This window comes from Apis cerana, linkage group LG14, assembly GCF_029169275.1.
Source record: "Apis cerana isolate GH-2021 linkage group LG14, AcerK_1.0, whole genome shotgun sequence".
Lineage (NCBI taxonomy): Eukaryota > Metazoa > Arthropoda > Insecta > Hymenoptera > Apidae > Apis > Apis cerana.
In genome coordinates, this window is record NC_083865.1 from 10,506,789 (window position 1) to 10,523,793 (window position 17,005).

A 17,005-nucleotide genomic window follows, 5' to 3' on the forward strand; every position below is an offset into this window, starting at 1 on the left:
TGTGTGTGTGTACGTTTTTCCGATCGATCGATTTTTTTCTTCCTCCGGGTCGTAGTGTGTTTGCTCGACGCTTTCCCTATTGGATTTTTCTTTTTCTTTTGCTTTTTTCTTTTCTTTTCTTTTTTTTTTTTTCCCAACTTTTGCACTTTTTTTTTTCCGCCGTTTTATGTATCCTCTTTGAAATCCGCTTTATTTCCCTTGTAGCACGTGTTGACACATTCACTCACATTGGTTAATCGGTTTGCTAGTGGAGGGACTAAGGTGGTGGCTGTGGGTTGGAAACGTGAGGGGGTGTGCAGTTGGTGGAAGATACAGGTTCCAAGGGTGGGGTGGGGAGGGGGGAAGGTGGCTCTAGGTGGAGACGTGCTGGAGAGGATTTGGGAGGGGGAGGGGGAGGGTGGGGGATTTGCGTGTAAGGTGTCGCGAATTAATCAATTAGGAACGCTATCACGAGGAAAATGGATATGCTGCGGTGAAAACAGAAGGCTCTATTAATTATAAATTCGGCCCCACCGGTCAACGGATCCGCTCGTTTCCTTCCTTTATTTTTTCTTTTTTTTTCCCTTTTGCCCTTTTTTCCCACAATTTTCCCGCAATTCGAATTACTCTATTACTCTATTGTAATTTTGTTAGAAAAAAAAAAAAAAAACGTGTAAAAAGCCGAAAGACGAAGAATCTTTTTTTCGAATATACGAAATGTTGTATACGTGCGAATAATACGTGCGAAATAATAATAACGCGTGAAATTCGTCGACCGAGGGACATTTTCGCGGTGCTGAGAGCATCGAAAGTCGATAACAGTCGCCTACGATCGCGAGGGGAAACCGGAGTTGTTCGATCGGGATGGATATGCGATCGGGGGAAGATATATATATATATACTGCCTCGTTTCCGCGATTCTCGTGTCGCGTTCGTCCTACGTGTTTTATCGAATCCCTTCTATCTCTCTGCCTGAGCTATATTTACTTCTTTTTTTTCTTTTTTTTTCTTTTTTTTTTTTTTCATTTTTGCCTCTGTCGCCTCTCCTCCTCTGCTCATCCTGGAACGCGACAATGCGCCCTTTTCTCGAATCGGTTCGTATTCGCGTGTGTTGTGGTTTGCTTCCATCGATTGGTGATCGATCTTGAGGAGAAAAAAAAGAGTAGAAGAAATGAAAACCGGGGGGGAGTGGGGGTGGTCGACTTGAGAACGAGGGTAGGGATTTCGTCGGAAGTGGAAAATTTAGATTTTTCTCTTTTTCTTTTTCTTTTTTTTTTTCTTTTAGGGCGACATTGTCACGAACGAGGAAGCACATCGCGTACGCGTTCGCGTTTTTTTTTTTTCTTTGTTTTGTTTTGTTCACCTATTGTTGTTTATCACTTTTTTTCTTTCTTTCTTTCATTGTTGCACTGGTGTTGTACGTATGCGTGCGTACATACATACATATATGTATATCTTTATATATAGATATATAATTTGTTTTTGTTTATATCATCGGCTATTTTTCTCCATCGGCTATTTTTTTGCAATGTGGTTGTGGAAAATTAAACGAGGATTGAGTCGTTTTTTTTTTTCTTCCTTTCTTTCTTTCACCAAAAAATGTTTGCTGTGTCTTGAACCGGAAGTGGAAAAGAAAAAAAAAAAAGATAAAAAAGAAAAAAAAATCATTCCTGCGAACCCAAACTATTGTTGCCTGCTATTGTATCTGTATGCGTTTTGTTTATCGAAATGTGAGTTTTCTGGTGAATTTATTCTTTTTCTTTTTATATTTTTCGTTTTTTACGCATGTGCTCTCTACCTCTTTTCCTCTTTCTCGTTCCTTTCCTTTCGTTTGGCCGAGACGTGATTTTTTCTCTCTCTTTTTCTCTTTCTCTTTCTCTTCCTCTCTCTCTTTCTTTCTCTTTCTCTCTCTCTTTCTCTTATTTTTGCTCGTTTTCGCTCGAGGGGAGGGGGACTTTTTTTGCTTTTGCCGACATTGTTACAGTGTGCAATCACCGTCGAAAAAAAAAAAAAAAAAATTTTGTTTTCAACTCTCAACTTTCAACTCTCGCATTCTCTCTCTTTCTCTCTCTTTCTCTCTCACTATTCGCGCTCCCTATATACTTCGAGTTCGATAATTTTTCGTCTAAAATTCCATTTTCGCCTTAACTATACACAATAATCATAATATATAATAATAATAATAATAATCACGACTCGAATACATCATCGATCACCTCCGAATATAGATACAATAATTTTTTTTTTTCTTCTTCTTTCTTCTTCTTCTTCCGCTTTCAACTTCTTTCCGCTTTTCTCTCTCTCTCTCTCTCTCTCTCGTTTTTTCGCTCGCGCGCGCGGTCTCTTTCTCTCTCTCTCTTTCTCTCTTTATTTCATTACACATCTCACAATAATGATCGTTTAGGTCGTCGTATATCTATACATATACATATACATATACATATACATATATATATATAATTTATAAAATGAAAATAGGTACAATTTTGGACGCTTTTCTTCGTCGAAAAAACGCTCCGAAAATTTCATTTTCGCTTAATAATGCCCATCGGTTGCGATTCTAGTCCACTTGGTAGTAAAATTTTGTTTAGTTTTCACTCTCTCATTCGTACCTTACATTCTCTCCCTCTCTCTCTCTCACTCTCTCTTTCTCATTCTCTCGTTCATCCGATTCACTCGTTTAGAATGCATTCGTATTGCGAATATTCTCTCATCTACGCAGCTTCAGATATTTTTTCTTTTCTCTCTTTCTCTCTCTCTCTCTCTCTCGAATTCTTCACGCTCTCGTTTTTTTTTTTTTTGCTCTCGTTTCAACTCGACACTCAAACCGTTGTCCTTTCATTCAATAAATTTCAGCGATAATCGCTCTCGCGATACATCAGCCTTTTTTTTTTTTTTTTCGCCTACGATTTCGAAAAGACGTGAAATTTTAGGCTGGCCAATCGCGTGCTTCCGGAATCGACGAGCTTCCAACGGCGCTCGCAACCAGAACAAAATTTCATTTCGTGAAATATATAACGCGCTTAATTTTCTACCTCTACGTCGTGTTACAATAAGTTAATATTTACAGTCGTTCGATCGCGACAAGTCAAGTTTCTGCACTCTCCAACTGTATTTGCGTGCGTGCGTACGTGTGTATGTGTATGTGTACGTGTGTGTGTACGCGCGTATGCACGTGTGTTCTCGAACATCGAACGGCTATTTTTAATTTTCTGATTCATCAACGCGATACAGCAGCTCGTCCGTGAACGAAACGAATCCCCGGAACAAGGATCGAATGATTGAATAATTTTTCACCCACGAGTTTTTCTTTCTTCCTTTTCTTTTTTGTTTTTTTTCTAATTCATCGTACGTTACTTCTCTTAATATTTATTCGGCGTGGAGAAGAATTTCATTTCTACGCCGTGCACCATGCAAATTCGGTATTCGCGAAAGTCGAGAACGTGATCGGGATGGGATGAATTTTTCTGTTTTTTTCTTTTTTTTTTTTTTGCGAATAATAACGAGATGTATTTTGGAATGGAAAGAAAGAAACAAAAAAGAAAAAACGCGACACCGATCCTCCGTCCGGGATCGGAAGTTTCGTCGGGACGAACTGGTGGTATGCATTTCAACAGGAAGCCCGAAAGATACGCATTACACATAACGTTTTGTTCGCTCGTTTTTGTTCTTTTCTTTTCTTTCCCCTCTCTCTTTCTTTCTTTTTTTTTTTTTTTTGCTGCATTCGCTGTTACGCTATATCTTTTCGCAAAAAACATTAATCCGCAGTGTTCAATGGTAGGTATCTACTTGCAAGTATCTGAAACACTGCGCCTGGGATTCTCTGGAAGCTTTTTTTCTCCGTTCTCTTCTTATTTTCTAAAATTCGCGTTGAAAATAATATATATATATATATATATTTATATACACATATAATCTTTTGTGCCGTTTCATTTTGTTTCGTTTCGTTTCGCAATTGCGTCAACTTACATAGTTTTGATATGTCTAATTAAGAAACGGAAATGCTGTTTCAGATAGCCCCTTTTTTCCCTCTCCCCGTCCCTCGAGATTATATCAAAAATTAGATTTAAGCGTTTCTCTTTTTTTTTCTTTTTTCTTTAAAATTCTTTTCACGCGAGGGACAGTCGTTTTCGAGGGACAGTCGTTTCTTTCGAATCTCTTCCTTGTTGCCCGACAGTGACAGTTTTTTTATCTCGAAAAAGAAAAAAAGAAATGAAAAGGGGAAAAAAGGGACTACGGCGAGACAGAATCCCGTCGTGTATACAAACGGATATTTTTCGATCGAAACAAATTGTTTTCTTTTTTTTTTTCCTCTTTTCTTTTTTATCCAAATCTCGGAGACGATCTTCCCGATCGAATCGGGAGGAAGGGGTTTCGCGATTGCGCGTACGTATGTGGAATTAAACGCTCCCTCGAATCGAGGGGAAGATCCTCTCCTTCCCTGCCAATTGGACCAATTGGATCCAATCGGTTTTGTTCCACCGATTGTTCCATTTCCGATACCAGAGTAGCTTGAATCTCTCATCGAACACTGCCCATCCACGGTGTAAACGGTGGCGTGGATGGCACGGGAAAAAAGAGCAGTAGTAATAGTAATATAGTAGTAGTAATAGTAGTAGTAGTAGTAGTAGTAGTAGTAGTAGCAGTAATAGTAGTTAGTAACGGTAGTGAGTAGTGTTTGAATTTCGAATTGTTCTTCCGCGTGTGGCCGGAAGTTGGTTCCGTCGCACGGAAGCACCCGTTGACGAATAATAGTAATTATCTAACGATCGTAAAAAGAAAAAAAAAAGGAAAAAGAACAATCGTACGATCCTAAAAAATTTGTATTTTGCGTTTCTAGATTTTTTTTTTCTATCTCTCTTTCTCTTCTTCTTCTTCTCTTTTTTTTTTTTTTTTTTTTTTACGCAAAAAGGCTCTCGCGATTTCGAAAAATTGTTTGTTCGTTCGTTTGTTTGTTTGTTCGTTTGTTCATATCATATCGTTTCTCGCAATCATCGAAAAGGTTTTTTTTTCGTTTTTTTTTTTCCTTTTCTTTTCTTTTGCTCTTTCTCCTCTAGATATTGCATCACATGTATCATCATACATAGAATCATTTATATAGAAATATCCTACACAATGCGGAACTTGCTCGTAACCGAAAGAGACTGTTGAATTACACAATTCATTTCGACGTTATGGTTTCTTTCGTTTTATTATTTATTTATTTATTTATTTTTATTATATTCTCTCTCTCCCTATTTCTTTGCCCTTTTCCTCTCTCTTTCTCTCCCTCCCTCTCTCTCCCTCTCTTTCTCTCCCTCTCTTTCGCTCTCTCGCTTTCACTCTCGCTCGCTCGTTCTCTTCCTCTATCTATCATTTATCTCTCTCTCTCTCTCTCTCTCTCTCTCTCTCTCTCTCTCTCTCTCTTCGCTTGTTTCTCTCAGGGATTTATCATTACATTTTCTAGATTATTACTTTTCATTTTTGAAATTTCTTTTTTCTTTTTTCTTTTCTTTTTTTTTCTTTTTTTCTGGCGCGTCGACCATTTCCGAAATTCGAAATTGTAAACGCTGTTTCGACTACGTACGCGGCGCTTCGAGGATTCTTGTACATTACGGCTTTCTTCGAACGGTTGTAATCGGTTCTCGACACGTCGAGGACGACGTCGATTCGTGAGCCTCGACGACGTCATCGCGGATCGCAAGTAAATTTAACGGATTTCTTCTAACTTTTTTTTTTTTTTTTTATCTTTTTTTTTTCTCTAACTTTTTTTTCTTTTTTTTTTTCTTTTTTTTTTTAGCTCGTTATCGCACTCCGGATGTTAATCCCTTCCTCGGAAATTACATTCTTCCTTTCAATCGCACGTTCCCCTTCTCGTCTCGATCGGTAAATAGCTGGTGACTTTTTGCGCGAGCCGGCGCTGTTCACGAACTATCCACTCGATTTGCAACACGTTGCGCAATGTTGTTCGCATTGTTACCTTGATCACGACGCGGTGCTCGTTTACGAGTTCGTTCGCGTACAGATTTCTCGTGCAGATGTTTTTATATTTTCTTTTCTTTTCTTTTCTTTTTTTTTTTTTTATTTTCCTACACACGGATCGAAGATCACTGTTCGATCGAACAACGATTCTTTTTATATACGTCGTGATATACGATAACAACAGCGCTCTACTACTTTTTCCTTTCCTTTTCTTTTCTTTTCTTTTCTTTTTCCTCGAAAAAACGAGACGAGAAGCGATCGAAACAGTTACCTCGCTCGCCGATCTCTACGGTAAGTAGGCTCGCATTTTAAGAATCGATAACTAATAATAGTGGTATCAATAATAATATTAATAGCAATAACTAATGAAAGGGGGAAAAGGAAAAACTAAATAGCGCTTGATTAACGTGGCGAAAGTAATTGGAGGTGCGAGAGAAAACGTACGCACATTCGAAAAATCGGAAAATCCACGATGGGATTTATAAATTTTTCAATTGCATCTCCGATTGCATTCTCTATCCTATCCGTGGATGTTCTCGAATTTTGTGCACTTCCAACCACGTTTCACAACCACGGAACAATAGGTAACGATAATAATATTTAATAAATGCACATGTCCTAAATTTTTCATGTACGACAATCGTCAGCGTATTTCAGAGATTTGTTTTATTTATTATTAATCGCGATTCATCCCCCCATTTCTAAACCGGGTAGGGGGGAAAGAGAAACGTGTCCTAGTTCTAGGAACCGTCGATAGCGAACCGTCGACAGTTTTTTAAGGAACCACACTAGGAGATGGAAAAAAAGAAGAAGAAGAAAAAAAAAGAAAAGAAAAGAAAAGAAAAGAAAAGAAGAAAGAAAAAGAAAAAGATCGAACCTTAGAAACGAAAATAAAAGGAAAGAAGAAAAAGAAAAAAAAAGAAAAAGTCAACCAACGATGGTCAAACGTTGCAACGAAAACAAGTGGACGTTTTTCTTCTTTTTTTCTTTTTTTTTTAAACTTAACGGTGATTCACGATGTGCATTGTGATATTGTGATGATGATAGTGACGGTGATAATAATTAATAATACAACTAGACGTAATAATAACGGTAATAATAATAATAGTAGTAGTAGTAGTAGTAGTAGTAACTAATAGTACGAAAATTAAAGGTAATAAAAATGATAAACTAATGTGTCTCCTAACGGTTGCGATAATAGTTGTAGTAGTCTAGTGATAGTAGTTGCGTAGTAAATAATAGTAATAGTAGCAGTAACACCGGTTACAATAGTCAGAACAACACTAGGAAAAAAAAAAAGTGTCTATGAACCTTCGAGATATTGGTGTATATATATATGTATAAAAAAAAAAAAAAAAGGACAAAGGATTATTGAACTGGATACAAAAGGGACGAGAAAAAGTCTACTACCTTAAAATAAAATTAATCAACTCGACGCGAGTTCACGAATACGTGTATAATAATTTGTAACAATTATTTTTTTCCTTTTCTTTTCTTTTAACAAATCCAGGCGACCCGGCGCGCGCCATTTCTATTCGCGAGAAATAGTAACTAAAGAACCGTAGTTTTGTATACGTTTTTTTTTTTTTTTTTTTTTTTACGCGAGCGTACGTTCGTTCAACCACGATGTACGTTTAAATCCTGTTCTTATTTTAAAATAACGCGTAAAGACTTTCGAGGAAATCGTATCGAAGCCGTGTCATCGATAATTGTACAACGATGAAACGATGAATCGAAAAAAAAAAAGAAAAATAGGCAGTAACTAATCGTAAACTCCCTAACTTGTTGCTCCATCCCTCGTTTTTTTAACCAATTCTGACTAGCAAACATAACTCGACGCGGTGTTTGTATTCACCGATGTTTTTTCTTTTCTTTTCATTCAATTCTTTTCTTTTCTTCCTTTTTTTTTTTTTTTTTCTTTTTTGCCTCAATTCACGAACTCAACAAAACTTTCTCCTACTTTCTCTTCTTCTTCTTCTTCTTCTTCTTCCTTGTCTTTCGATTTTTTCTTTTTCTTTTTTCTTTTTTTTTTTTTTTTCAATCTCAAAATAGGAACTCGAATCGAGATCGGATGCAACGAATTTGTCTCTCTCTCTTTAGGCTTTGTTTTAAAAGTAGGATGACGATCAGTGAATAGAAACGTCGCGAAGTGCAATTGAAAAGTACGCGGGAGAGAATGCTTGCCGTACCGTTTTATTCGTACGTACGAATGAAACGATCGAATGCCAGATTGTTCAACTTCTCGTTCGTGGATAGAACTAAAAAAAAAAAAAAAAAGAAAAAAAAAATGTTTCCGATTCGAGAATGAGAAAGAGTTTTTTTTTTTTTTCCGCGTCATCAGGACACCGAGACACTCGATCGATTCGTGGAAAACACCGAGACAAAACCGCCGTCTTGATTTCCAAAGTGTTTCCAACTACTGTTGAAGTAGAGAATAACGTGAAAATCGTGAATCGCGCTAGTTTCGAAATCGTAGTTTTCGCTTTCTCCCCGAGTACTCTTCGAACTCGAACGAGGACAGTATGTATAAATGGTATACACATAAAGAAGACAAAAAGGAACGTGTAACGCGAATAATGTTGTTTTTTTTTTTTTTCTTTTCTTGTCCGACTCCTCGATCGATTAACCGCGCGCGATTATTTAATCTTCGTAGGGGAGGGGGGAAGAGAGGAAAAAGAGGTGGGGGGGGGGGCAAAGAAAGAAAAACAGGAAAAAGCGAGGATTCTTTTTCTTTTTTTTCGCGCTAAAGATAATAGAGATAGTAAAGCTTAACAAGTGACGCGAGTTGTTGTCAGTGGCGTGATTATTCTCAGTCGTACGCGTTTCGAAAAAATTCTAAAAAAAAGAAAAGAAGTAAAGACATCGAAATCGAAAGTAAAGAATCGCGCGAAACGTATAATTAAACGTATAATTTTTCCTCGATCTCTTTCGTGTGAGGTGAAGAATGAAAAAAGGAGAAAAAAATAAAAAATAAAAAAAAAAAGAAAGAAAGAGACTGAGAAGTTCGCGATTAATTGAGAATGCGCTCTTTCTACGTACACAACTTTACGTACGTTTCCGTACCGGCTTCGTTCAGGTATAAATAATAAGTATACAAATAATATATATAATATTTAACGAGTATAACTTTCTTTCTCTCTCTCTCTCTCTCTCTCTATATATATATATATATATAATATAAATCTATATGTTTCCGTGTATACATACAGGTATATAATTATATATATTTGTATAAAAAAAAAGATAATAGGGAAAAATTAAACAGAAAAAAAAGGAGAATCTCGAAACGTGGCTACTATCCTTTTACTATTTTTTTCTACTCTTCGTCGATTCGCTTCCTTTTCCATTTTCTTCTTTTAAAGAAATTATCGTAATCGTTCGATATCATAACATATATATATATATATATATATATATATATATATATACATATATATATGACTTTTGGACGATTCGAACGAGCTCGAACCGAACGATTCGATCTTTTCTCTCGTTTCTCTCTAAAAAATACGCCTCCAATTGCCCTTTAGCAATCTTTTAGTTATAATCAACTAATAATTAATAACTAATAGCAATAATAGTAGCGATAATGGTAATAATAGTAGTAGTAATAATAATAATAATAATAATAATAGCAATAGCAATAATAATGGCGATAATAATAATAGTAATGGATTAATCGCGGATTATCAAAATGCTCGGACCGTTCGACGGATCGTCGCGTCGCGTTTTTCTCTCGTTTCCTTTTTCTTTCTTTCCCCTCCCCTCTCCCTTCTTTCGAGTACGAGTAATTTTCACGCGAGTAAAAAATATGTTCCCCTTCGAGAGGAAAGAAAGAGATGAAAATCGAACGATGTTACGACTCCTCTCTTTCTTTCTTCTTCTTCCTTTTCTTTTCTTCCTTTTTCTTTCCTTTTTCGGGAATTAAACGCGACCGACGATCCGTCCGAGTGCCCTCGCTGAAAAGCGTGGATGGGCAGGCATTTTTTACAAAATAGAAAGATAAAAAAAAAAAAAATACAGAAAGAACAGTAACAATTTATCATCGAAGCTTTCGAAAGATTCATTCGCACCGTACATCCATTTTTTAGGATTTTTTTTTTCTGAAAGAGTGTCGTTTTTTTTTTCTCGCTTATACAAGGATCGATCGGACATGTTTGGCCGACGTGTTTTGATACAACGAAAAGAGGCTACTCGCTTTTGTCAACAACGCGGATATTTTTTTTCCCTGTAATACGGCCCCTTCGGCCCGTTCCTCATTCAGAATTCGATTTTCTTTTCTCTTTTTCCTCTATCTTCCTATACAATCCCCTCCGATTTCGATCGACAGACTTTATTCGTTCAAAACTTCATTCCACAAAATTTTCTCTCTCTCTCTCTCTCTCTCCCCGAATATTTCTTTTCACGAGCCTCGTAACGATTTCGATTTCGATTTCGATTATCACACGACCTTTTTTTTTTCTTTTTTCCTTTTCTTTTTTCCCCTCCCCCTCGCGCTCGAATACACTCGCGATTAAATAAGTACCGATTTTGCCAAACGAGTCAACTCGTCCACGGCTTTGTACCCTTTTTTGACTAGAATTGAATTTCGAATTGACGATCAGGAAACGAAATCAGGCTCCTTTCTTTTTTTCCATCCCCCCTCCGCCCCTCTGAAATCCCTTCGTCCGAATTGGAACGGGCCTGCGGAACCGGAAGTGCGTCGATATAATTTGCCCAAAAGGGGACTTCGACCAAACTCAATCGATACCATTAAACCTTGAGCACGCACATTTTCGTCGCATCGTGCTAGACAGCCGTTTTACCACCAATTGCTTCGCGGTTTCTCGATATAAGTTCTTTTAATCAGAGACGATAGAAACGCGACGAAAACGGGCGCTGAAAATTAACAATAATCTTGCGCTTGCGTTGTAGTACTCGATAACTGAACGTAAAAATTTGTCTGAAAAATTTCTCTCGAAAACATAACTCGTATGTTTTTTTTTTCTTTTTTTTTTCCATCGATAATCGACGTCAGCCGCGACCCCTGCGTTTTCCTCTCTCGAACGTTCTCACCGATTTCGTTTATTTTCTTTTCCTTTTTCCTTCGATTTTTTCCCTCCTAAACGCGAATTTTCTCGAATTTTGGCAAATTTTCCTTTTCCACGGTGGAACGTTCCTTTCCGAATCGTGATGTACGAAAATTTTGATCCGATAATTTCGATTTTCAAAGTGATTTTCAAATTTGCAAATTCCCAGATAGAGAAAAATAAAGAAGAATCCGCGGGTACCACGGACCGACGTCGAAGTGAAACCCATATATAAACCGATAATAATCGCCAACAAATTTGAAACAATGCGTGTACACGTGAAACTGGGAGGGTTTTTTTGGCTCTGAGAGGATTACCCGTGGGATGAGGAATTGTTGTGAATGGGTTTGATCTGTAGGATGGGTGGCGGGGTGTTTTGTATTGTGTTGAAAGCAACGTCATAAGTGAAGTTAACTGAACGCTGCACTTGAAAGACTAATGAAAAATTTGGGGGAAACTTGAACACGCGTCGCTTCGCGCCCCTCTTGTTGATCAAGCGATACACACGTGTATATATACACACGCATGTATACATACGACGATACACATGTTATTTCCAATTTTTCTTGATTTTCTCTCTTTTTTTCTTTTTCTTCTCCTTTCCTTTTCCTCTCCTCCCCCCTCGTTTTCGAATCCATTCCATTGACGTCGAAGCAAGATCAATATTTCTCTCGTCACAGCAAAATATTTCTCATGATCGATGACAATTCAAACGCGTGGCGACGCCCGTTCAAGCACCCTCCGATCCGCGTCCGAGTCCCACAGTCCTTCGCCTCGTCTCCGTAGTGAGTGCCTTCGCGATTTATCGAATAAACGCGACGGCTGTGTGCACGATCGCTGCCTGTCCTTAGAATATATAGAGTCGAGTACGTTTAATTAATAATTATGCGTGTATGCGTTACGGTTAACTGTTAATTAACTTGACTTGACAAATGGTTACGGTACTGTAATTAATTAATTATTATCTGTTAGTTTAAATATGTGTGACTCCACCGTTTACAATCCACCGTCTCTTCTCCCTTTCGCGATCTCGTTCGCGTTCTCTCTCTTTCCCTCTCTCTTTCCCTCGGCTTTCTCTCGCTTCCTCTTCCTTTCTCTCTCTCTTTCTCTCTCTCTCTTCTCACCTCTATTCGGAGTATACAACGTACACGTTGCCTAAACTACGAACACTTAGTACACTTAGTAGCATATTTATTTCCGTTAAATATTGATTGGATTTTGGGAGGGGGTGGGGGAAAGGGGATCAGGTGGGGGATTTAGGGTCAACGAACGGCGGTCGTAGGATGGACGAAAGAAAAAAAAAAAAATATTTTTTGGACGATCTTTGGATTTTTGAGGAGATTTCTTTTTTTTCTTTTTTCGTTTCCTTCCTTCTTTTCTTCTTCTCTTATCCGCGATTTCTCTTTTCCACCATGTTGTTGACCGCCATCGTATTCGTTCGAATCTCGAGTTCTCGTGATAAATTTTTCGATGATTTCGAAAATTCAATGGGGGGCGGGGGCTTGGGTGGTTGGATGGTTGAATGGGGAGGATGTTCAATCGGGACGAAGGTAATTGCGTACGAAATGAATCCGGTATTTCCGGTCGTTCCACTTACGCGATCGGCGGTGGTGTACGACAAGACTGATAGACACTGAAAAGACCAAGTGCTTCCTGTAATACTTACTTAGTTAACTGTTTATTGCGGTACATTGTAATAACTGTTCTACCATAGTACTACTAGTTGTGAGTTATACTTGAAAAACGACTGTTTAACTGTAACAGAAAACCCTGACGAAGGCACCCACTAAACGGACTTTTTATTCATTTTTCCATTTATATTAATATTATTATTATTCCCATCAATTTTATATCGATTTCTATTTTTCGTATTTTTCGTAATCGCAATGTGTACGTATATGTTTGTATACGCACGTGGTTTTTTTCTTTCGTTCTCCCTTTTACGTTTACGAGAAGAATCGAATCACTCGTAGTCGATTTTCGCCGAGATTATTTATCGATGAATTTGACTCGATCGTTGTTAAAAAAATGGTTTTTTTTCCCCGATGAAGAAAGTGAAGAAAGAACATTTTTGGACTCGGTTTTTTCCCTCGAACGCGTATACGGGGGGTCGTAAGTGGGGGGTTGGGGTAAAGTAAACACATTCCCGTGAACAAAAAATTTGGAGAATATTTTGAAAAGAGTATCGACTCGTCGCGAAAACCGGGAGATCTCGAGGAACTTCCGGATTGCTGCGACGAGCCAGCACGGTGAGTTCGCACGTTCGTCGTCGACGATCGTCTTTCCTTTTTTTCTTGTCCCCTCTTTCTTTCTTTTTTCTTTTTTGTTTCTTTCTCTTTACCGATTCGCGTCTCGACCGATCAAGCTCACGGCACGTCACTACTCGGCTGGAGTTTCAACATTCGGCTCGTAGAAAAATCTCTTTTATTTAATTTCGCGAACTTTGCGCTTTTTGCGTCCCTTTCCGATAAATATTACAATTACAAACACAGCCAAAGTGCCCGAACACCGTCAAGACGATCGACAATCAAATTTACTTCACGAGCTTCCATTTCGCGAAATGTAAAAAAGCGTTGCAAAAAATTTTCATTTTTCGTTGCGCGTCCTGAAATCGAGATACCGGGCCAACGAATTTCTCTCTATTTCTATTGTTCGATTGTTGGCCAAGCTCGAGAAAAAAAAAAAAATTTTCCCTTTTTTTTCCTTCCTTCCTTATACTCGAACTCCGGGGGATGATATCGCAGCCTCCATAATTCCATTGGTAAATGTTCATTTCGGCAATGATTAACGCGTGGAAAGGCGTTGTCGTTAGAAGATTGGGGATCGGTTCAATTTCGTTGGTCTTTTTTTAATTCGCCCGTTATTCGCCCGATCGACGAATGAACGACGAAGCAAAACGAACGATTGGGACGAACGATTCGATTCGAGAACGGCGAACGGGGAACCCACCGTCTTACCAGCTATGCCTCTTCATTTATATAGTGGACATTGAAACAACTTATTCCGGTTTTTAATCACGGAGGCTCGGTCAGGGACACCGCGTGAAAACGCGAATGCCGCCGAGGCGCTCGCACTGCTAGACTGTCGGTTTTATCATATGCTGCGCACTTACGATACACACTGTCACGAATATACGTCACATACGTCTTTGCCCCATCTTTCTCCTTTTCTCTCTCTCTCTCTCTCCCTCTCTCTCTCTCTCTCCCCCTCTCCCTCTATCTCTCTTTCTCTCTATTTTCTCGGATCGGCGCGACCGTACGTGGTCGTATATTCGTTTTGTGAGATTATTTCATTAAAAAATTAAAACCCGATCGAAAACAAATCAACGGTTTTTGCTTGTAAAGCCGCGAATTCGAACAACGGCTCTCCTAATGCCGTTGCTACTTGCTAGGATGGTTATTACACTGGTTTTTTTTTCTTCTTCTTCTTCTTTTCTCTATGTATACGCGTGGGACAGGCTTTCTTCTTCTTCTTCTTCTTCTTGTTCGTTCTCGAGGCGCCATCTTTGTTTTAGAAACGTCTCTCTTTTTCTCCCTTTCTCTCTCCTCGTCTCTCTGTTACTCCTCGGACGTTACAAGTTCGAGTGGTTCTTTATATTTTATTTTTATTTTTTTTCTCTTCGCCTCGCAAGCCTGCCCACTCGGTCTCGACATATATCTTCGAAAGAAGAATATATGTCGTGTCACGTTTCGGGTATATCGGCGTCAAGTCCGGGATGCATGGTGTGACGTTGTCGCGTTCGGGGAGGAACGCGAACGTCGTTCTCATCATCGGTTCTGCATCCAAACGTATGCCAAAGGCCGCGAATTTTGTTTCGATTTTCGTGCTCGTTTTTTTTCTCATTTCTTTCTTTTTTTTTTTTGTTTTTTTTCACATATTACGCGTCTTTTTGGATCAATTGCTTTTTTTTTTATCTCGTAAATCCTCGTTCACTGCCGCTCGAAACGATTCCTTTCCGCTCGAAAAAGCGAGAACGAATCGGTTGACGATCCTCGCGCGGATCTTCTCAAAATTCGGATCGGTAGTAAACGTTCGTTTTGTTTAACCATTTTTCTTTTTTTTCTTTGTTTCCGCAATGCATTTTTATACAAACCATATTATTGTTATTATTTTTCCCTTTTAATAATCGTTTACGTGAAAAAGTACCGTGTATGGCCGAATAGTGGTTCCGTGGTTTCTTTTTGTTCTTTCTTCGAATGTTCGCCGCTTTCTTTTCTTTTTTTTTTTTCGACAATTTACAAAATCAATTGGCTTTACATATCCGTAGCGTGTGTAATTAAGTGTGATCAAAGTGTATTACGAAGTGTAAGAAAGTGTGTCGAACGTGTAGCAATGTATCTGTGTGTGTGTGTGTGTGTGCATGCGCGGGCGCGCAAGGGTTTGTAGGTTTGTACGAGGGTGCGGTTTGACAACCGCAACGATTCGCCGCACAACCTGTGTATGGAGACGTGTGTGAGCGCGCGGGGTTGCACGCTCGAGAACCAGGGCAACTTTGATTTCATCGTGTAACGTGATTCGCCGAGATCGCGGCCGTCCGTCGACCCGACTCGATCGTCGGCTCGAGGCGCCGATCTCGCTTCTTCTCTTCGTCGTTTGAGTGTGTGCTTCTGTCTGTGATTCTGTCGTTTGTGCAATTGTGAACTGTTTCGCTCCTTGGCGAGAATACCAATTTTACCGCGCCCCGTCCATCGAAGAATCGGCGGCGCGGATTTTGCGTTTAATTCGTGAGGTCGAGTCGTATTTGTGAGTGTGTATGCACTGGGAGTATACACCAGCGCATCCGGGCTATGGCATTTTTTTTTTAGATTATTTAAACATTTAGCAAATTTACATGAAAGAGATTAAGATTATGGGTTAAGGGCCGGTTTTGCAGATCGCGCGCTCCCCTCTTCTTCTTCTATTCTCTCAGATTTTCATCTCGCCATCCTCCTTCCTCTCTCTCTTTCTCTCTCTCTCGACAAACGTGTTTCTCCTTCTCGTCGTCGTCCTCCCACGTCGTCCTCCCTCTTTCTCCTCCTTCCTCCTCTCTTTCTCCTCTCCTTTTCCCCTCGACTTGAATCGCGCGGGTTTTCGATAGTTTTCGTAGCTTCGTATCGATATCGAGGACAGCTCGTGAAATACGGCTGCCCCTTGTTCCGTGTGGCGATCTTCCGTCGAGATCGAGAAAGAGTTGATCGATCGGACGACGAGCGTATTTTTCCTTTTCCTCGTTCCCCCGAGTCGGACGAGTAATAGTAGCAATAATAGCAATAATTCACTACCAGTGAAGTTCATCGTGAATTTTCTTCGCGACTCGGTTTCCATTCCCTTTTTCTTCTTCTTCTTCTTCTTCCTCTTCTTCTTTTCCTCTTTCCTCGATCCGTGTTGCGTATATATATATATGGATATATATATATAGCTTGGGCGACAGTGGTGGCTGTGTGTGGATGAAAATCTGGCCGAAGGTAGACGCGTTGCGCCACCGGCCCGCTTAAGAGTTACGGGCATATGTAAATCAATATATTTGTAAATTATTTTTTTGTGATTTTTTCTGCCGGCACGCCTACGACGGCGAGCACGCCATTTTTTATTTATTTATTTATTTATTTATTTATTTATTTATTTATCTCGTTATCTTTGCTTATCATTCTTCGATTACAGAACATACACTACTAGAGCTATTGTAACTTGCTGTGTGTTTTGTTTAAATTTTTTTTTTTTTTAAATAATTATGGTACACGTTCGCGGGGCACGGGCCGGCGCCTCGGGAATAATTCCTCCTTCTCGCGCGGGGATGTTGTGATTGTGTGCGGGGGGGAGTTTATTATATAGTCGGCTGCCCCTTTTCCTCTACCGATTCTGAAATCGTTTTTCTCCTTTTTGCCTTGTACTGCTTCATCCTTTCCTGCTTCTTCCTTTACAAGTTCAATAAAAAAGCAACCCTCGGCGCACGGCAGGATGCACCGGTGAAAAAAAGCTGTCGTCTCGGAATCGTTTCACGACCGACGTGTTGAGGA